This window comes from Larimichthys crocea, chromosome VIII (assembly GCF_000972845.2).
Source record: "Larimichthys crocea isolate SSNF chromosome VIII, L_crocea_2.0, whole genome shotgun sequence".
NCBI lineage: Eukaryota > Metazoa > Chordata > Actinopteri > Sciaenidae > Larimichthys > Larimichthys crocea.
The window spans coordinates 8,471,973-8,495,152 of record NC_040018.1 but is presented as its reverse complement, the minus strand read 5'-3'; the positions used below and the strand labels follow the sequence as shown (position 1 = coordinate 8,495,152).

Genomic DNA, 23,180 nt, shown 5'->3' with positions numbered 1-23,180 from the left:
TTCTTGAGTTACAGTGTTTTATATTGAGTGTACAGACTGAGCATTAGATACACTATAGGCAGAGTGAAAACACCAAATATGAAACATCCGCTCAGAAACCTTGACATGGTGACAAGGAAATGCCTTGCTCCTAACAGCTCTATTTATTGAATTGTAGCGAATATTCCTGGCAGCGAGACTTTAACCAAACCCAGACTGGGGCTCACATCTGCACCCAATCAGCAGAGGAGAAAACCCCTCTGTTCCTTCTCCGTTCCATTTACTCACTGAGCCCAGCACTGGGAAACAGAATGTTTATTTGAAGTAATACTTTACTCTGAACTACTGGATGGCAATACGTTAGCATTTTCATTGCTGCATGCAGAATCTGTTTTGGAGAACATGATATTTTTTTCTCTCTCTCTTTCTTTTTGCTACAATAACCGGAAACTGTTGGTATGAATGGAAAACACATACGCATTTTTTTTTTCTTGCACATATGGCGTTCAACTTACACAATTATGACCTGAAGCTGGTCTGCAAACAGCCAGCATGTTCTACATATGTGTTCTGTTTTTTGACTTTCTTTTCACGATCCATTCAAGAACATCATCTTCATAAATCTGCGATTCAACATGCTTGCATGGTCACAAAAAAAGTGGCTGCAGTTTCTGCAAACTCAGAACATTTCTGCACACGAGGGAAATGAAGTATAATGTGCTGTAAAATACAAATAACACACTTTGCATATCAAATCTTCATTTTTATTGACTTTTTTTTACCCAGTTATTCAAACACTTCAGGACACAGTAAAATATTAGTCACTTATGTTGCTGCACATTTAACTTCGTTGCCTGTACAAACTAATAAACTGGCCGTTTTTTTTTTTCTGACAGACAGGCCTAATGTCCAGCCCTGCACGGTAAGCACAGTCCTTTGCAAGCAGGACCTCACAGTGATGGGAACCACACAGAGATGCAGCACAGAGAAGCATAAATTATAGTGCAAACACAAACCCATGCACATGTTTACGAATGTACAATACAGTACAATTATTTATATACAGGATATGCACACACACACACACACACACACACAAACGTGTGCAGGCAAAACACACACATGCATGCACCTTAAAATAAGCATTTGCACAACCAGCATGCAGCTGAGAAAATAATTAAAGAGAGCAACTGAATGAACAGTACTCATACACCTTGCTCTATCTTGTATGTGATATGGATGTCTGCACTTTAGGCAATGGACTGCCCCAGCCAAGATCTGTCTACAGTCCTGGTTTGAGATATTAAAGTTCTCAAAATAATAGGCACTAAATATATAACATCAAAATTTCATCGTATTTTTTTATTTTGTAGATAGAACCTCTTAAAACTGAGGACATGTTCTGTTTAGAATTTTACAACTCTGCTGAGGCAGAAATGCGAGCACTGATTTGGAAAAATAAACAGACTGTGCTCTTATTTTCTTTTAATACACATAATCAATGTATTAAATATTAACACACATACCCTGATACACATTTTAAATAAGTTAACAACAGCGTATTTAAAACCTATGCAAATGCAACAAATTCTACTAATCCCTGTTGAGGGGTTGTCTTTGTCACTGTGTTTTTGGTCTGTTTTCTGCATCTACTGTTTTTGTTTCCCCGACAAGCTCGGGTCCTCAGAGCTCTGAATGTAGTCGCTGTTATCATTGTGTGTCTGCGGCAGTAGGTGAGTCATCAGCAGACACAAACTCTGTTAGGAGCAGTGTAGAGTTCGCATCAGATTACTAATGTTCCGCGATTAAAGCGTGCATTCATTCACTCGGATTCCTGAAAGTTTGAACGTCGGGTTACGAATACAAACAGACATTAGCGTGCGCTGTGTGACTGGCTACGGTTTACAAGCTGGAATAAAAATAACACAAATTAGCAGCAGTTTGCATCAGTGTCATTCATAATGTCTTCAATGCAAACATCAATTTATCTGTCAGTTTTCAAACCATCTGATTTTGCACCATTTTATGATCTTTGAAGCTTCTTTAATCTCGATCACAGAGCAATGAGACAAAGGTTATTAATTTTCAAGGGTTCAAGCTGAGCACTGATTGGCTTTGCAGTTGTATTCTTATAGAACCTTACAGTGACTTTGAAATGTCTCTTTTTAGACTACAGAACTAGTGGATGGATCTCTTTGATTTGGCCATATACTACTACTAATATTAATTACTTACTATTATTGATAATAATATTTATTTGCTTTGTAAAACTAGTGTTACAAAAACAAAAAAAGTCAAACTTAGAGAAATGTCTATGGTTTCTGCACGGGATATTAATATCCATATATCACATAATTAATTATATTGACTGGTGATTCGTTTACTTTTCATCTAGTGTCACCAGCAAATCCAAATTTGTGACTCATCCAGTAAAATATATCTTCATGTACTGTATGAATTTCCTGCAGATGTTCGTGGTTCCCGGTCCATGGCTGTTCTTGTGGTTCCGTTATGAGCCTGACATTTGTGGTTCTGGGCGAAATATTGGACGGATTGCCGTAACATTTGGTATAGACATTCATGTTCCCCTCAGGATGAATTGTAATAAGTTTAGCACCATGATGCAGGTCAGATTTTCAATTTCCTTTACGACCAAATACCTGCAAAACTCACGTTATTCCCAGCAGCCTCTGCTGCATTTTCTGCTCTGCGATATAAAGTGTTAGTGTGCTAGCACGTTAAACTAATATTGTGATTATAGTAACCCTGCTAAACATCAGCATGCTGTCATTAAGGCCACTGTGGCCATGCTGGCGTTAGTATTTAGTCAGATAAAAGTCCTAAAAGTCAGGCAGAAGCTTTTAATTCTAAGGTCGGAAAATGGCCGTAACAAAGTTACATTTCATTCGGTCGTGTCTTAGATTCATTGCCCTCCTCTGAGCAGCTGAGCTGGCACGGCACTGAAAGCACTTTGACACATACTGAGACTTGCAGATGATTCCAAGACAAAGCGATGTGATCTCATACTATATTGGTTTATTTCTCTACAGGCTACTTTATAGGTGAAAGCCAATTCATCTGCGCTTCCTGTCACACGGGCCCCTTCTCTTTGCCAAGAAAAGAAAATCCTTTCACATTCTGCTCGCCGCCTGAATATCGTCACTCTCTCCTTCCCTCCGTCCTTTGTCCCGTGTTCTTTTTTCTCTCCCTCTTTCTCCGCTTCCTTTCTTCACCTCTTCCTACCCCTGCCGTCTTTCATTTAAATATTTCATCCAGTTGTCTCGCGGCTTCTGCGGCTTGCCAAGTGTCATCTAGATCCCAGGGCCCGACACTAAAGTGGAGCATGGAAGTCATTTTTAGAGGCGTGTGTGTGTGTGTGAGAGAGGAAGAGAAAAACAGAAAGAGAAAAGGAAAGAGGTGGAGACGAGAAGGAGAGGCAGCTTGGCTGGGGTCTGAGACATCGGGTGGAGATAAGAAGTGAAAAGGTGGAGAAGACATGGGAGTGATAACTAATGTATTTCCTGTGTACTTCCTCTTCTCCCCCTGTCAACTCCCCCCTCACCCCTGCCGACACCCCCTCTCTCCTTCAGCATAAAAGATATAACTGATGTGTGATGCATCGTGTGTGTGTGTGTGTGTGTGAGTGAGTGTGTGTGAATCCGGGGTGATCTGACGTGTGATGTAAAGGAGTCGGTCTGTGCGTGAATGTGAGATGTACATTTATGTGTCTGTCGGACAAACTGATGGCTGATGTGGAGAGAGGTGTGTGTGAGTGTGTGTGTGTGTGTGTGTGACTAACTGATGGGTGATGTGGAAGTGGAATAGTGAGGGATGACATGGACAGATGGGAGAACGAGGCAGGACGGATGAGTGAAACTTCTGCTTAGTAAAGAGGGATGCGTTCAGTCCTTCTTAACAGAGGAGTGTGTTTCTTTGCACCTAAGTGTGTGCGTGCGTGCATACGGTCGCTCGTACCCGGGTAGATTTTTGGTTCCGCTTGGAGGTCAAATGCACCGGATGGATCATAACGAATGATCTTCGCACCAACCTGCCCAAAAAAACAAAGAAGAAGAAGCAGAAGGATGAGATTGTGACCGGGGGAGCACCGATCCGAGCCGTCCCTCCGTCCTCGCGGTAACACTGTCTCTTGTTGTAGTTTAGATCGTAGCTGTGAAAACACGACGACAAACACGCTTTGCCTTTTAACACATTTCTCCCCGCGTTGTCATGTTGCTCAGCCTCCGCCTACAACGGCACGAACCACGTTGTGATATGTAAAGCGTGGTAAAATCACATCGCCCGTGCATCCTTATTTCCTGCAGAGAGGATCGCCTCAGTCCTGAGTGTCATGCTTTTGTCGCCGCTGTGTAGGTCGACGGAGTGCGCTCGCCGTGTTTTATAAATAGACTAAAGACAGAGAAAGATTTAATGGAATAATTATAAAATGTGTAAGCATACTGTCGACTTGATCACAGCTACTAAAATGGTATCTATTTATGTGACAAATGTTAGCAGTGTAACAGTCACTCGCACAACAGTTTTTTTTGTTTCCATTCTTTCGCATAGAGCTGCAACGAATGTCGGTTTGGTTTGTAAAATTATTGATCTGAAATGACAAATCTGCAGCTACAAATAGACCCACATCCTGAGCAGTTACCAGACACGATGATTAACCTTTACAGTGTAGTCACTTTTTTACCCATCAAACTATCGAGTCAAACTTCAGTACGATCCGTGACATTTTAATTCAAAACAGAAATAAAATATATTTACTAGAAAACATTATCCATTTCTAATATATATATTTACATAATAATTCAGGTGTCATTGGTGGTTTTATGAAGCCCTCTTCTCTGGAGCTTTCCATGTTGCCGGTCTGGTTTCGGCGCTGCTTGTCTGAACTGTCCACACCTCTCTCTTATAATTCAGTGTAATCTGTTTCACAGCGTTCCCGCTCACTCATCTCTCCATCTCTGTGTAGCACACATATTCCTATTCCCAATACTATCAGCTAGTTCCAGCCTTTAAAACAAAAAAAAGGGTGAGGGTAATTTGTAATTTGGAGATTTACATTCTCAAATTGTCCCTATGAATACCAAATGATTTCATTTCCTTCAGAACATCTCTTTGGTTTTGTTTCGTTGAGTGTGAAAAGGTCCTGACCCGACTTAAAGGTCAGGATACAAGGGTTCAGAAGATGAATCTCGGGGGTCATGAGATGATCACTGAAATAAAAAAATAAAAAATGTTCTACATAAAATTTTGTTGATCTGTAGAAATACAGATTGAGCTGTTAAGGACTCAAAGTTTTCAAATGAAGAAATGTTATAAGCCAAAATTCATCTGCTCACACTTCAAGGCACATGTCAAAATTTCCATATGAAGAAGTTACACCACACAAAACTAGACTGGGAACCACAGTGCAGGCTTATATTTATCACAAGCCTAAAACTGTTAAACTTCCACCATAAAGATATGTTATTATTATTTTTTATTTCTTTTTGAAATCAATGGATGCACGGCGTGACATCAGCAGCAGCTCTCCTGTTACTATTCTTTAACTCTGTCATTTAGCTTCTGTCCGTTTACGTGCAATCATTACTTTCGGTGACAGAAATTTGTAAAAATGAAAATCAGTATTCTATTCAGAGTCTATGCTGAAACATTAATATTAAATCCTAGCCTAATCTTATGTGAAAATTCACAGATTTAATATAGACACAGAAAAACACAAGAGGTATGGTCTAACATGTAGGCTGTGTGAGACAGATACACACAGCTGTCCTATGCAAACAGCATGATTCTGTATCTTAATGTTTTTCATCTTCTAAGTCTCTTTTAATTTGCCTCACACACACACACACACAGAACACACACACTCTCTCGCACACACACAATAACTGACCCATGTGTGTCTGTGTGTATGACGTTTCAGTTCCGCTTGCCGGGCTGCTCACTGACCCCCCACATGTGTGTTTGACCTTTCAACTCTGCTCTTACCCCTCAGGAGAAAGGCCTGATCTCTGATGCACCTTTGTATGTCTAACCACACACACACATACACTCACACACATACACACACACACACACACACACACACACACACATTGATCCATCCTTTGAGTGTGTGGATTTAGCCTTGCAGGGCTGACTCTGGTCAGGCTTGTGCTCATCCACAGTAACAGATAAAAGGATATATCACTTCCTCAATCCCTAAAACCACAAGTGTGAGCTGCTGGACACACACACATACACACACACACACACACACATACACACACACATACCAGGCACTGAGCTCCTGAGTCCCCAGCTTAGCACTTGATCCTCTCTCTGGGAGGTTGACACTTCAGACGGAAAGCCTTCACAAACTCTTTTGGACTACACACACACACACACACACACACACACACACACACAAACACACACACATACAGTAGAGTGGGGGTCCAAAACCTCAGAGGCCTGTTCATGGTGATCTGCTGGTCAGCATCTGTTTAACGTCGCATCGCTCATAACTTGCGCTGACGAGAATGCCATCATTTTGAGGTGCAGCGGACACACCGAGAAAATCACGCCGGTAAACAATCCTTGGTGTCACTAAATATCCTAAAGCTAGCACTCCTCTCTCTGCGTTAAGAGAGGGGGGGGTGATCTGAGCATAATGACCTCTCCACTGGCCTCCCCCTGAGGTAGGAAAGATTGTCAGCCCAGCAGTGAAGCCCTAATTCAGACGGGCGTGGAGCAGACGTGGATGTCAAGTCAAGCCAGCATCTTTTGCGGGGGGCCCAAGGGCACCTGACCGCCAGTTTGCAAGGGAGGAACTGTGGCTGCTGCACCCCAGGGCGCTCCCATTGAACACAGTATCCCATCCACTGTTCATGTAGAGGCGTGGACAAGCATATGTATGTTGGTTCAACGTGAGGTCAGTGTAAGTTTATGTTGGGGGGGGGGGGCACACTCACAGTATAATGCTAAAGCTTATTTTAGCTGACAGATGTTTGTCTTGTGGATGTATTACACGCGGGATAGAGGGGGCTTTATTAGGTACTACTGTATAACTCCTATTACCACTATCTCTTACAAATACTTAATGTACCTCTCATTTAATTAGTTACATTTTGGTAAAAGGTGACAGATTAAAGGAATACATTAAATCTCTTAATGAGGTTTTGGGCCACACTGAGCTTCCAGAACAGCTCCCTTTGTCACAGATAAGTCCCTGAGGGGGATGAACAGAATTCTTTCTCTCATTTTGTGTTTAGATGACGGTCATGGTCCAAAAAAAAAAAAAAAAAAATCGACCATAGGTGACTGCAAAAGCCATAACATATGATTCACATTACTCTCATGCTCAGTGAAGCAGAGGAAGTGCTGGCATCTGTGTTTCTTTAGTTTTTTTACCCACCTGTATGTTTCCAAGCAATGTTTGACACTGTGAATGAAAATTAAAACAAGTGCCCCTTGAGGCAAATTATGATCTGTGATTCTGAGCCATACGTGAAGAAAACTGATTTGACTTTCCACTTGAAAAAAAAAACAGATTGGTGGACTGTTTCCAACATTTTCCAATTGGGTACGTTTGTTTTTGGTTTAATATTGAATATGTCAACGCGTCTTTCAAGTCACTTTCTTTCTTTCCCAAACCATAATCAAGTTCTTTGATTCGAATAAAGAAAGCCATGACAACGTTAATCGTTAATATAGTGTGAAAACAAATTAAATATATTGACAGTGCATGTTTTGCAGATATAGTCTGTATGAATGTTTTTTAAGGAATAATAAATGTCATGCCTAAAAATGTGTGCAAATTACTGTGTTAATATATATATATGGAAATTATTGCATATGCAAATTCACCCTTTTTACGCCAAACCCTAAACACAGATTCCTGTGATTGATGTCTGCATCCCTTACTTACCTTAACCCTCAACCTGATCATGACATATGATGCATAACCAATTTGACATCCTAACCTAATCCTCACAAATTTAAAAGACCACCACGGTAACCACACACATACAGGCTCAGCTTTTTTTTTTCCTTACACTGGAACTGCTCAGCATATGTATGCAGAATCAGCTGTCCCTTGTGTCACATCAGGGCCTCTCACAAAGCGAGACAGCATCACAGCACTGTCACGGCGGACAAATGTGTGCTCATTTTCTCTCGGCCTACTTCACTTTCTCTGTAGCTCTCTACCACCATTAAATTAATCTGTCTCTCTTTTCCATTTAGCAGGTATCTTTCACAGGGTGGCGTCGGGGTGGAAGTGGTTGGAGGAGGGAGGCTCCCGGTGTAACAGCAGGGGAGAAATGTCACAGTAAGATAAACACACGGGTGCAGCTGAAGTGGCTCCGGGCTCGGCACGGGTTGACGCGACGAGAGTATCGGCCCGTGATTTGTATCCGCAGAAGCTGTCAACGTGGAGTGGCTCCCACACACACTCGATATACATCCTGCAATATACGGCATTTAACTCCTGAGTGTTTCTGCAACGCAGTGCTACGCTTGTATATAGGAAGCAATATCATTATAGCAAGTTAGAGGAGCTAATATGGGGCTGTTAATGTTTCAACTTATCCATCAATACCACTCAAACATAAACCATCTTTCAGCATTGCATTATAACAGTGCATTTGCATTACATTAAAATGCAGTGAGAGCCGCTGCCTGACCCAACTTGTTTGGTAGTGTGAAGCTCGTACGGTCATTTTCAAATGTTCCAAATGTTTTCTCTCTCTAAATCTGCCAATCACCTGTCTCCGTGCGTCATGAACATATTTGCTATGGTCAACAGAAAAAAAGGGGGATGAGATGGACTGTAGCCAATACTCTGCATTAGCTTGGCAAGGTAACAGTAAGCATTAGATGTAATGGGCTGCGTCCAGGTCTCAGATTTGACAGTAAAGGAAATTACGGCTAATTTGATATAACTCAAGCTGTCAGTTGTAAACAACCGCCGCAGCTTACCGCCCTACTAGTTAAACTTTGGCCTGCTGTGCTTCCTGTGGTTGAGCAAATTCATGGTTTTCCTGTTTAATGAAAGATCCAATGACAGAGTTTTCCTTTGAAGAGGAACCTCAAAACTAAGACCTGGACCCAGCCTATACCTCAGGCAAGCAGCCAGGTAAACAAACAAGGCTCAATTTGGGCTGGTTTTGACGGCGCAATGCTCGGGCATTTAAGTTAGTGGTAACAAAAAATGAACAAAAAAATCTTTTGTACCAATTATTTTTCAAATTTTAGTACATATCAGGTCTTCACTGGGACATACTGCCTGTGGGAAATAGCCGTATGCTTGCAGTCTTAGTCCAGCGCTGAGAAACGCTTTCATCTTCTCCCACCTCCTCGACTTTGATATATCACTAGACTAATTGCCAGCGATCAAAATGGAAGCATTACAGTGTTAAACAGGGTTACAAAGGGTGTGACAAAGTTTTGCTTGCTTTAGGCGATGCAGATGGTGACACATTTTCCCATCTGGACTTACCATACCTGTATGTGCTCACTGCTCAGATCATTCACTATAACCCCATGTACTGCACTCAATCTGCTGCCAAAACCAGCCCCAATGCTGAAAAATACTGAAGAGAGCGCTTGGGGCTTTGGGTCCGCCCAACTCATTCATGTACCAGACAATTGTACTTACTACCTTGTTACTATATTGTTGGAATCCTGAAGTGCTGGTAGAGTCTGATGAGAAATGCTGCTGTTTGGTTAATAGTTACAGTCAATAGTTTTAGTGCCTGTTAGTGTTAAGAAATAGTTTTGCCATTGATTTAAATACCGATACAACCAGGTACAAACTGTAATTTACCCACCTTTCCTTCATTGATTTATGCAGGATCTGAAAATAGGTGCGTCAACAGAGTTTACTTGGATTTACCCCCCACTAGGTCCCCAGATACAACACATATACGAGATAGTAGGTTTTGGTGTAGATGTAAAAAGAATAATACATACATTGCACTGAAGCAAAGTATTATGAGTTATCAGCGTTGTGTAGTCTATGAGCACATCATGTCAGAATGACATGGATTCTTGTGGACTACACCTGTACGCAAAAAAACTTCTCGACATTAATATAAGCACTCTGGGATGCCGGTCTGAGCAGAGGACCACCACTTACAGCAAAAGAAATAGTTGTTTTAGTTTCACAGCATAGTCCTGTCAGAGTGGATTTTCAAGCAACTGGCAGCAAAATGTTCTCTTTTAATGTTTCAAAATGAATATAGTGAGGATTAATTGGTGTTAAAACTAGGTGCACATGATAATGCCGTTCTAAAAGGGTTCTCTTCATCAGAAGAGAGGCTCTTGAATGAGCCAAAAGATGCATTTCTGTTTTACAAAGGATCTTTGGTTAAGTCGTTTATTTAATATGCAAAACTACAACTTGTGTGAGATTGGTACAGTGAAAAAGGAACCAACTGCGTTTCATAAAAGAGTTCCTCTACCAACTTCATTGAAGGACTTCATTTATTATTCAGGGTTTTTAATACAGATTTATTATCGCTATCATCATTACTGTTATTTTGATATTTTCCACTGGCCTGGGTGACTGCAATTAGTCTGAACCCTAGATTTGAACTCATATCAGTGAGTCTACCTCATAAAGCACTAAGTATTAAAAAACTGGTATCAGCAAGCATGCAATCACTGCAGGAGACAGAGGTCACATCCCCTCCAATATATGAAATATGGAAATTTGTCCCCAACAATATTTGTAATGACCAGATACGCCATCAGATCCCCCAAAAGCTGAAAGAAAGCTACTTCCTCTCCTCAGTTTTCACTCTGGGGGCTGGTGTGAATGTCAGTTGTGTGCACGGCTCAGGAGTTTTGTAATCTTTGCACGCCATGCAGATCTCTGATACACAAGTTGGACACTCACATGTCTACACAAGTAAAACAAAGTTTGCTAAAAACACAGCATCACTGGCACACGTTAGAACACATCTGGACTGGTGTTTTTGTGTTTCAGTGTAACAGGATAGATAGAGGATGCTTCAAAGTCAAAATCTTCTTTGGTTCTGTGGTTGATTTGTCACTAAAATGTGTTGCTGTGACCCGTCCGGGTTACTATTATTGTGATCTTGGTCAGAAGACACATGGGCATAGGTTGCGACTGTCCCCCAGGTCGTGCATTGTCTGTGGTTTCTGGTTCTAATTGCCCCATTCTGTGTTTTACTGAACCTCCAACATGGCTGCTGGTTAAAAGAAATGTATTTTTACAAAATGAGCTCTTAGACAGAATTTGTTCTGCTGTTGTTGAGTACAGACGCAGCTTTTACCATCAGTGCCTTATTTTAATTTGTGATAGCTGTTCACCTTGGGCAAAGGATTACTGGAAATAAAGTTGTCAGATTATACTTCTTCATATGTTTGTATAGTGTATCGCTGCTGTCTGATGTAGTTTTGACGTATTTTCTATAGAATGTGCATATTCTCTGCTGTCTATGGTCGGCATTTACAATCTTATTTCAATGAAAACATTTTTTGTTCCATCACGTGTGTAGAATAGACAGAAGGAGGGCAGCTTTGGATAAATAACATTTTGTGTTTTAATTTAAGGATAGACGAGAACCTGGGTGATCTCTCTGAACCGTGCCGGACAGATGTACGCACATCAGTATCAGATTACCATTAGCGTGAACTGTGCTGACTTCTATCTGAATAAGTAAAATAGCTTTGATTAGACCGAGAACCATTAAATAAATAAATAATATTTATTCATTCACAATGCACATGATCCACTCACATAAACATAAATCCACTTGCTCTACAATGTCGGATTGAAGATTTCGCTCAGTCAGAGTCAGAGTTTATAAATGACTGACTTTTTGAATTTAAACTTTTGAACTTTACTTACTCATAAAAAAAAAAAGATGAATTATTTAATTCTTGTGTGTTGTGGACGTTTGGTGTAAGTTTGCTTTAAGAAAACAAGTGAAAATAAAATGGGAATTTTCAAATGAAATGCCGTTACGCTATCAGTGTAAGGTCCGCACCAGATTTACTTTTCCACTAATTCTGCCTGTAGACATTTGAAAGTCAGAGATGCCAAACAGACTCCACCGCCCGTCTGTGTCACTTCTCATTTTTTTCTCACGCATTCCTTCACTACGTTCACTTTTGCATCATCCCATGTTCTCTTCTCATTCGCTGGCAATGAAGCTCTCTCTGCCCTCTCTCTTCCCTCCTACGTGTGTGAAAACAAAGAGGGAGGGATGGTAGGAGAGGCCTTACCATCCTAACGTTTAACATAATTAATAAAAGCAGCCCATTCCAATTTAAGAGGCTGATTAATGCAACAGATAGATCACAGCATGGAGTGCACCATCTCTCTCTATCGCTCTTCCTCTGCTCTTGACAGGATAGAGACAGAGTATGGCATTATTGGGTTATGGCAGAATATGCTTATCATAAATCTTTGTGGACAAAATGATTTCCTGATTTTCATGGCCTACTCTTACAGTTGCAGTTATATAGAGTGTCCACTAGTTCAGATTTTGTCTTTTGTCTTTATTACAGCTTTCAAATCAATCAAATGAAATATACATTTTATGTTTGACTTTTGAATTTTTTGTTGAACTCACAACTCTATTATTCTAACACAGGTGTCTAACAGATGCTTTTCACCGTCACAGTACTGCCAGGAACCAACAACGAAATGTTCCAAACAATCTGTCAGCTTCTGACACATCTGTGTTAACTGTCTACCAATCATCATTTTAATATGTTTTAATATAATGTGGCCCCAGAAAACATTAACAGACACATAGTTTGTCATATAGGATATGTAGGATATGTTTTTGTAATAATTATCTTCTCATCCACCTGTGATTTGCTTACTGAAAATCAATTTAAAAATGACTTTATAACTGTAAAATCTGCTGTGCATAAATGATAAATCTGGTGTGTGTGGTCATTCTCTGTGCCTTGGTGTCCAAAAAACTACTCAAAACTCATCATTGACTTACACGGCTGCACACGATCTTTTACTGTAATAAACGTGTATGTCTTATTTTGATTTAGTCCAACATTATTAATAACCATGACACTGTAATAACCAATAGCCTAGCTGAATTTCGGGTTTAAAAAAAAAGGCAGCAGTCTTAAGAACATGTCTTGGTTTTGTTTAAAAAACAAGAAACAAAATGAAACTAGATTTTTGCCCCATTGAAAAAAAAAAGATTGACTCAGGGCTGAGTGGACTTTCAATGGGATTCATTTCCAATAAGAAAAAATATTGAATAACAAAATATAAAAAAATAAATAAAAAAAGAGTGATTTCTGATCACTTTTTTTTCTTTTTTGATAATACAGATCCATTACTTTGAACCATGTACTAACACACTTTGAAATCAGTCTACAAATAGCTGTGCACAGAGATGCCTCCTCTCTTTCTGCTTTTTTTCACAATGCTTCTTTCTTTGATGCTTTTCAGTTCACAAAGAAACAAACAGACATAAATAAACGAGCTCACCTACACCTATTACTACAAATGCAACTACTACTTAAACTACTAGAATCAATGCATCATAAATAATAACAAAATAACTAATTGATTAAAAACTAATAGTGTCTGTGTTTTCTCACTAAAGTTATGATCCCTGTGTTCTTGTATTCATGTCTTCAAATACAGTGGAGAAAGAAAAACAGGTAACTCTCCTTTTTTTTTTTTTTTATTTAAAGAGGAACTCCCCTGGGCTTCTCGAAGGAGTCCTGGTGGTCCCTGAACCTGACTTTGAGAAACCGCTATTTTCGAGCAGTGTAACCAATGAAGTACAGTAATGGAGTGTAGTGGCCTGAAGTGTAGCTATGAAGTCTTCCCTAATGACTCTAGCACATGTGTTTCTGGCTTTCAGCCCTCTCATTAACGTCACTGGACACTGTATACTCTGTGGCTGTGTGTGCGTGTGTGTGTGTGTGTGTGTGTGTGTGTGTGTGTGTGTGTAAGTAAGACGCTGCTGTTTGCCAATATAGCAAGGCTTAGAGTGCTCTGGTGATCTCATCTCCGCTTAAGTCTGCTCACCCTGTGGCTGTCTGTGTGTGTACGTGTATGTGTGTGTGTGTGTGTGTTTATGTCCACACACACCTACACGACGTACTGTGTACTACACGTAGAATACTTCATGCGCAGATGAGGGATGTCTTTCACTCTCCAGCAACTGGAAGGATGTAATATGTGTCACCTCCTTTTTATAGAAGATAGCTTCCTTTTTCTTCATTTTTCACTCAGGAGTAAATGTTTAGTAAATGTTTCTATTTCATTTTTGTTTCACTTACAGATGTTGCAGCTCTGGTTTATGAATAAGCGCGACCTGTGTGTGTGTGTGTGTGTGTGTGTGTGTGTGTGTGTGGTAAACAGGGTGGTTTGCTCTGTGGAAGAAGGAATTTCCCCCAGCAGTCCCCATCAGTAATAGTGCCTGTAATGAGCTGCAGCTGTCAGCCTGGTTTCCGCAGACACACACACACACACACACACACACGCATACGCACGCATGCACACAAAACACACACATGTACACAGTAAGGAGGAAGCAGTGACTCACTCAGCAGTGTGCCGTCACACTGTATGCTGATAAACAGTGTAACTCATCAGACTTGCATCAGACACTAGACACAAACATTTCCTCAGAAATACCTACTCCTTCTAAAAATATCAGTCTGTGAGTTTGCTTTACACTTTGTGACTTATTGTACGATGAAAAACATGATTAGAGCTCCTCAATTGAAGATACAGTGAGACGAAGAGCGACCTTTATTGGTGTTTATATGATATTAATAAAGATTTTTTTCGTCCTCGGATGTTAAACAAAGCATTTCACAGCATTTAGATATCAAACAATCTTCCTCCCGTTGTTTTTTCACGTCTCATTCTGTATTCAGGGACATATACATTGTTTCAACCAATCAGATCGCACTACAAGACAACCCTTTGGCCTCGTTAGCTCGTGAGTCGTACAAAGCCAGAGGAGAAATATCACGGGTCGCGTGCGGGGATCAGCAAAAATGTGCGTGGTCGCGGTCCAATTTGCTGATTCCTCCCTCGTCCCCCGACCTCCTCATGTAACAATGTGTATGAAGGAAGCTAATTTCACTGCATCTTTAACCCTCATGTTCAGTTTGCTGTCCTGGAAACGAGCTTCCATAGCTCAAAAGAACATGCTTATGGTTGCTTTATCTGCAGGATTCTTTTTTTGTTGCAATTTTAATAAAAATTGCTTCTAAAGCTGATTTTGAACTGCTGACATGTTTCAGATGACCTGCCTTTGTTTGAGTCTCGGACATCCCAGCTGTAAACAGTACAAATTTCCACATGCTCTTCGACTGATTGGTGTTGACAGAACTTTTTATGCAGCAATAACTCTCCTAAATACCAAATAATGCATGTAAGTCCATGTTAAACACAAAACACTCCCGTATTTGCTGAAATCACAGCAGTTCTTTGTGGTCATTTTAGTGCTTTCATTTAAAGTGCAAGTCCAGTTTGTGACAAAAGGAATGGTTACTACTTTGATAATTGTCTACAGATTGAGTTTTAACAAGGTAAGAACATCCAAAAAACGATCTAAAAAAAAAAAGCTGGCTCATTTTGAAATGATTGTTTTTATTTTTACCCACAGACTGTGCTATCCAAAAACAACGAGGATGTGAGGCCTTTTTCAATAAAGCATTTTTATTTTTATTCTGTAACGTTGTTATCATTATGACTATAGTTGAGACCAATCGCGGATCTTTATGTGATCGTGTTGTTCATTTGTACCTAAGGGTGCATTTTCTGTTTTTATCACATTTGAAGCAGAATATTAGCAGAAGTGTCACATTATACTGTCATGTTAACTACTTAAAGAGTGACACGGATACACATGAGTCTATAGCTGCAGATTCAGGCTATGCTAATGAAGCATCAGTCAGGACTGCTGGCCCTCCCTTCACGTTTCTTGGCACTGACCCAACACTCATCCGACTTTTCCCCCTAAAAAAATCAAACGCAGTAAACCCAAAAAAATACAAAGAGCAATAATAAAAGCAGCCCGGCTGAGCCGCAACTCTGTGTTTGGACTGGTCCGACGTGGCCCTCGGTGACCTCTGACAATTTTTTTTATCTCATTTCACTCTAACTTTGTAGATCAGACTTTAATTTTGAAGCGCGGACCACGGGACAGTGATGAATAGGCTACATCAAGCAGGGCTTAAATTACCCCTCTCCCTGGTGGCAACACTGACCGCAAGGAGAGGTGTGTGTGCATGAATGTGTGTGTGTGTGTGTGTGCGTGAATGTGTGTGTGTGTGTGTGTGTGTGTGTGTGTGTGTGTGTGTGGTGACCTAGTAACAGCAGACAGAGAAAGAAAGAGGGCTGGTCAGCACTTGCCCTCTCAACCCTGCTAGCTCCGCAGCACACCCAACAAGGCAGGAGGCTGGGGTGAGGGGGGGACACAAGGGAGGGGGGAGAGAGAGAGAGAGAGAGAGAGAGAGAGAGAGAGCATCCACTCAATCTTTTTCAGCTTCTCTTGTCAATGCCTTGTCTTGTTTTTTGGTGGGAGTTTGTAACTTTTAAGGTTATTTGAGGAGAGTCTAACCCTGGCCTCCTTTTTTTTCCCCCTCTTTCTCTCTCCATGCAAATAGGTGCCTGTTCTTTTTTAGCGAATACCACCACCAGCGATCCGTGTTAGGGAAGGCAGAGTGTTTTGGAGGTCATTCAGATATCGACGAAGCCTTAACACTACATAATAAAACAGTCCGTCTCAGGTTGGAGGTGGGAAAGGCAGGAGAGTTTTTGGGCAAACAGCCACGGGCACAGCCTAAAGGCTGAGAGGAAGAGAATCAGAAAACAGGGTGACAAAAAGCAGATTTCTGCGAGGGGGGAAAAAGAAAACAACTTCTAAAAACTAAAGGAGGAGTTTAAAGGAGGCGTGCGGACTTGTTTCAGTCTGGCCACATTAATAGAGAGATCATTTGTTGTTTTTTCCCCAGTAACACATACTTAGAACAAGAATTTCTTTTGACACAAGTGGTGTTTTCTTAGTAGTGAAGCTCTGGCACTTGCTTCTAATAACTGTATTTTCCCTCACAGGATTTATAGCAAAATATTTTCAAAAGATTTGGGGGGGATGAAATTGTTTTAAATCTGATATCAGGGCATTTGTTTCAGAAAGAATTATTATTTAAACTCTACAGGCAAGTTAATGTGGTCACCTACTTTATCAGCTTTCATATATTTATCAGTCATTGTCCCACTTTTTGTCCTGTAATGTCCCCTCATGCTGAGAGTGGATAAAGGGGATTCAGTGTTCTGTTGTGCTCTGCCACAGTTTAGGTTTGGGACACATACAGTAGATCATACTACTTCTTTCTTTTTTTTTTATTTTGCTGCGTTTTTTTTCCAAGCTGCTCTTGCGGACTGTCCCTCCCTCTGGCTCTTTATCCAGTCTACTAGAAACCAGTGTGCCGTGAAGCCGGTGCACCCCGCCGCCTCTCCACGCCAACGTGATCATCGTAGAAGAAGAAGTAGAAAAAAAAAGGGAAGAGGAAAAAAGGAGTAAATCACGGATGGTGTAGAGTGGTGCAGCTCAGAGATAAATCACAGTAGTTGTGCTTTAAACCTTCACCGTGTTTCAACTGAACCGAAAGCGTCTATTTGCGTTTTTGGAAAAAAAAAAAAGGGGGCAGAAATTTGCTCAAGCCCGGTCTGGACTGTGGCAGAGCGCCTGCAGCTAATAGAACATGACACTGGAACTTTAAAAAGTCGCATTCGTATTTCTGCAAAGAAAATATGTGATTGAAACCCCAAAATATGTTTTTTTTCCCCTCATGATACATCTGTGTGATGAATTATATTTTGCAGGTCACCAAAACACAAATATATTCTTGTGTGTGCGCGTAGACGAGGTCTTTCTCTAACTTCATTCAATTTAGGCTTCATCTTGGCTGCTCTTTACTGAATAACTACTATAATAAACACGGCAGGGTCGAATTTGGACTCACTCCACTTCAGTGTGAGAGCCAAAAACCGGTGCCATTCCGTGCGTCCGTGGAGAGGCGTTTGGAGCTCCGACTTGTGCGTAAAGACAGAAGCGGCAGAAGGCACAGGCAGGGTCCCGATCCCCCTTACTACCACCCCCTACACACACACACACACACACACACACACACACACACACACACACACACACACACACACTCACACACCACCCGGGATACTTAGGGAACACCGGCATAAATTACTGACCTTTATGCGTAAAACAGGTTCCACACACACACACACACACACACACACACACACACACACTTTAAGCCTGCAGGAGTGTGTACGTGTGCTCTCACTGGTAACTCTGTCTCTTTCTCTTGAGTTGTTGGTGTAATCAATATTATAATTGTTAATGTTTCACTTCATCACATGTAAACCAATTCCCCCCCACGTCCTTAAATAGAGTCTTTGGCTCAAACACTCAAATATGAGTCATCCACGCGGCTGTCATAATATTCCTGTTTGAGTCCGCCTTCGTAGAGTCCGCCTCCTATAATTGCACGGAACTCTAATATGTCACTGCAGATAAATTTCGCTGTATGATGCATATTGTTTTTGGAAAGCAGGAAGAAGTCGTTTTGTTCATATCAGCAGTGAAACTTGGGGTTCCCAGGCCGAGAGAGTTCAATCAGTTTAGTTTTTTTTTAATATCAGCGAGGAGACGAAAACGCAGCGACACACCTATACAGGCCTCTGTGTAATAATAGGCCTGTTTGAATATATGGATTTTATTTTGTAGTTTAGTTTTTGTGTGTGACACATGCAGGACACTCATTAAATGGTGGTGATTTGCTCTTGGAGTTTAAAAACATGACCATGGTCATGACCAAAAAAGAAAAAAAAAGGAAAACGCATCTCTGCATCGTGCGTAAACATAACTTTCTGGTTCAATGCATTAACTTAAAAAAAAAAAAAATAATAATAATAATCTAAAAGTTAAAATAATGTTTTGGAGCGAGTAATTCAGAGAGGCTCCCAGATATCTTTTGACCGAACTAAACTACAAACTTTCCAAACTGTTAATGGGTAAATGGGTGATTATCAGCGGTTTTTGTTATGAAATTACGCACAGATTTGCCTGTTATGGAGCTTATTGACGCACTTTTTGTTGCACAGATCAGAGTTGTCCTCGATTTTTTTTTTTAAAGACAGCGAAGCTTTAAATTCATCACACTATCTGACTCTTTTTGGAAAGTTTCATATAAATGTTTTTATATCGCAAACCAGCGATGAATGATCAGTGAGCCTGTGTATGTGATACCTCTCTCTCTCTCTAGCTCTCTCTCTCTCTCTCTCGTTCTCTCAGTGCAGTGTGTGTGTGTGTCTCTCACACACACACAGCCTGCACGTCACTGACTTCACAATCTGAAGTACAATTTTTGAAACACTGACCTTATTTCAAAGAGAACAATTATTGAGGGTTCAATCAAATATCGTCACTGTGTTTCTGAAGCAGTAAAACTGTACTCGGTAAAAAAAGAAGAAAATAAAAGACTGAACGTGCCACTGACAACAAAAAAAAACTGTCTCTGTATTGTGTTCTAACACTCAGTCTGCTGACTTTCCGGTGATTTCCTTTCACTCATCGATTGTTTAAAAGAATACGACTCCTAAAACAGCTCCCACACTTTTATATTCATGGTCAAGTGCGAGTTAAAACACACTTAAACCCAGTTCACTAAATCCTGAATCTATACAGAGCACAAAAGTATTCTTCTTTTTATGCTAAAACATTTTAGTTTTGGATTCATGCGTTTGGCATGTGTAGAAATCAAAGCCTCTCTCTCTCTGTGTCTCTCTCTCTCTCTCTGTCGCTCTCTACCAGACACAGTCCTCTAAGGTAGGCGTACTGGGTCAGGTCTGTATGTCTACATCCCCATTAGTGAATAGAACGTGCCGGGTTCACAACACTTTGAGCCAAGATGACAGGAGAGTTTAATTTTCAAAAAAAAAAAAGAGCAGAGATAGACTAAAGTCTGTCCAGATGTGCCACACAAAATTAGACAGAAAACAAAAAGGCAGACCTGGCGAAATGAAATCTCCTTAATCTGGCTAAGAACAGAACAGAACTGAATAAAAAAAACAGTCTAAGGTTTTAAGGTCTAAGTTTGACTAGGTTTTACGCGTGTTAAATGAAACTGACTTGTATTTTTACTTCGCCTACTCTAGCTGTGAAGCGACCTCATTAACTGCAGTTAATTAAGATCATAATTAAAATGTTGAAATTTTGTGCTGAACAAAACACAAAATTCACATTCGCCGAATTCACCTTAGCAGGTAAAATGTGTCTAAATATTTTATGGCCAGGTGAGTGCACAAAAAAGAAAATGCCGAAAAATGAAATATTTTTCAAATATTGTATGCTGAAGAATTAAAGAAATATTTCCACGTTTGAAAATGATGCGGCTTGAAAGAAGTTTTTTGTTTTTTTTCGCAGATATTTGGGAGGAGAATAAAATGATGTCGCCGTGAGACGCAAAAACAAACAGAAAACACTCAGGTTTCTCTTCGGGAGTGCAAAATAAAAAAAACAAAAAAAAAAAACGCAGCGCCCTCGATGACGAGCTTTTAAGAAAGTGGACTGTGTCAATCAGACGGAGAGGAGAAGCTCTCCATCGCCCGTGAGCGCGCGCGCGCGCGATGCGTGTGCCAGCGTGTGTGAATGAGTGTTATGTTTGAGTGTACACTGAGGGGTGGGAGGGGGTATTGTAGTATCGCAAGGAATGTGCGCACGGCAGCTGCGTGTATGCGTGTGTGTGTGTGTGTGTGTGTCTGTGTGTGTGTGTGTGACACTGATGGATGCGCCAATGGAAAGACGGACAGATGCTTGGGCGGATCTAACGGCATGCAGTGGTGGAGCGGCGCACATAGTCGCGGCGAGATTAGGGCGAAAACATCCTCGATCGGCGGAGAGTCACCAATCACCCCAATCCTTCCACCGAGCCCGGTGAACGGAGCTGGAACGGACAGACTCACCGGTTCTAACCGAGGAGCGACACGGGGGAGAAAGGTTGAGGAGATTCTCTGATTCCCTCGGCGGATCCGACGAAGAAAGCTGTTTCTCCGGCTATTGACGAGCGTGAGAGACGGAGGCGCAAGCAGCACCACATCTGGCGCAAAAGGAAGACAGGAGGAGAGAGAAAGACAAGCCTTTGGCAACTCACCCTTATTGCTCTCCCTTGTCCTTCCATTTCCCTCCTCAAGAATCCTCTTTATCCTTTTGTTTCACCACCGTGAAGCCACGCGAGGATTGCCTGAAAAATACAGGAGAATATTTTTTTATCCACTTCACCAACTCAGTTGAATCCAGAAAAAAAAAAAAAAAAAAAAAAAAAAAACTTTTATTCCTCAGTGTAAGGTGAAACACTGCGAGAATAAAGGAGCTCTCCGGCAACATTTGAACAACCTACATCTGAACTAAGGAGGATTTTGAGCTTACCTGTGAAGAAAAAAAAGTACTTTACTCCTTTCAGTGCCAATAAAAGGGACAGCGCTTTGGTGAGGGGCTTTTTTTTTTTTTTTTGCGCCTCGACGGTCACTCAAGGCGCAGGAAGGAGAGCGGAGCGCAGTGTTGGGGAGACACGTCTGATTCGCTGCGTGGCTGATTTAAATAGCTCCTATCAGGCCACGTAAAGAAAAAAAAGGGGAGAAAAGTACCATCAGCGGCCAACAAAAGTGTTTGGCAGTAGGCGGCTAGAGCTTCGGCTGATCCGTGCGCTCCAGCCAGCCTGCATGCATGGGAGCAGCCTGAGCCCGTCGCCTCCTCCTCCTCCTCCTCCTCCTCCTGTACATTATTACAACAAGGGAGACCCAATCAAGCACGTATCTCGTCGATTCACGCACACACACACGACACACGCGCGCGCACACACGCGCACGCACACACCGTGACTTGCCCCTCAGCGGATTTTTCAAAGCGCTCTCGGACAAAATATCGTAAGCCGTGCCAGGCAGGGGCAGCGTGTGGGCGACCAGTCCCGGTCGTCACCTCCTCCTTCCTCCTCCTCCTCCTCCTCCTCCTACTCTTTTCGCCTCCGCTGTCGGTCCTGAGAATAACAAACTGAAAAAGCTGCATGTGGCTCTTTTTTTTTTCTTCTTCTTCTTCTTTCTCGCTCACCATCAAACAGGACTTGCCAGAGGCGAATGGATTTTATGAGATGGTTTCAGGCGCGTTTCAGCTGGTCCACCTCTTGGCTTTGAACAGTGCGTGATTTACCGGAGAGGGGGGGGGAGAAAGAAAAAAAAAGCGAAAACCTCATGGATAGCGCGGCGGAGGATCAGCCCGTAAAGTAAGTATGTATTTCCCGTTCGGATCACGCTGTCAGCCTGCGTGTGCTTGTGAATGATACTGTATGTGTGTGTGTTTTTCTTAGGCTACCATGTGTCCGTACGCCCGCTCCTCTCTTCAGATCAATCTGCAATATGACTGACAATTACGCACATTTCAAACCATGAGCGGAAAAAAAGCTCCTGATCAGCCTGTTCTGTTTTTTATGGGGGGGCTAGAATGAGGTAGTGAATGACAGAAAGAGAGTGAGAGAGGGGGTAAGGGAGGCAGGGAGAGAGAGAGAGGGGGAGATAGAAGAGAGAGAGACAGGGAGCTACGTGACGCCTATCAGCGGCGGAGAGGTTGAACCGTAGAGGAGGCGCAGGGCTTCAGTTGTGTCAGCTCTTGATGTGTTTGTCCCCCTTGTTTGCGGACTTTTTGACTGACGCGTTCATTTGGTTTTATCCCTTTCAAGCTCGCCTGTTGCAGCCTCCGACGCCAAGTAAAGAGGATCACACGGAGGCGCTTCTTCTTCTTTTTTTTTTTAAAGAATACCTCCCTTCTCTGGCTTTTTATTTTCTACCGCGGAGCCCCCCTCCCCTCCTCCTCCTCTGTTCCTGCTCCCACCGCGTCCATCCAAGGCGGAGCGCGGGCGAGACAGCGACCGACAGAGAGAGCGACCAACACGGGGGTTGAATTCCCCCCCTCTCCCCCCTTCTTCCTCCTTTTTTTTTACTATCTTCGCATCTACTGGCTCTTTCTCTTCTCATTTATTTTTTATTTTTTGTGTGTGTGTGTGTTCGAAAACTGCACACCCTCCCCTCCTTTACACACACACACACGCACACACACACACACACATCTATGTGGGTGCCCTGAGAGTGCACCCAGAGGGGG

The 23,180-nt window shown here is 41.8% G+C and overlaps 1 long non-coding RNA gene across 1 annotated transcript; it reads right to left on the bottom strand.

Annotated features, from left to right (window-relative positions):
* Window positions 1-730: 730 nt before the first annotated feature.
* Window positions 731-21,271, bottom strand: LOC109142029 (uncharacterized). Its single transcript, XR_002042873.2, has 2 exons — window positions 21,181-21,271; window positions 731-4,027 (listed from the first exon to the last, which is right to left on the bottom strand). It is a non-coding gene; the product is annotated as an uncharacterized LOC109142029 (long non-coding RNA).
* Window positions 21,272-23,180: the final 1,909 nt, after the last annotated feature.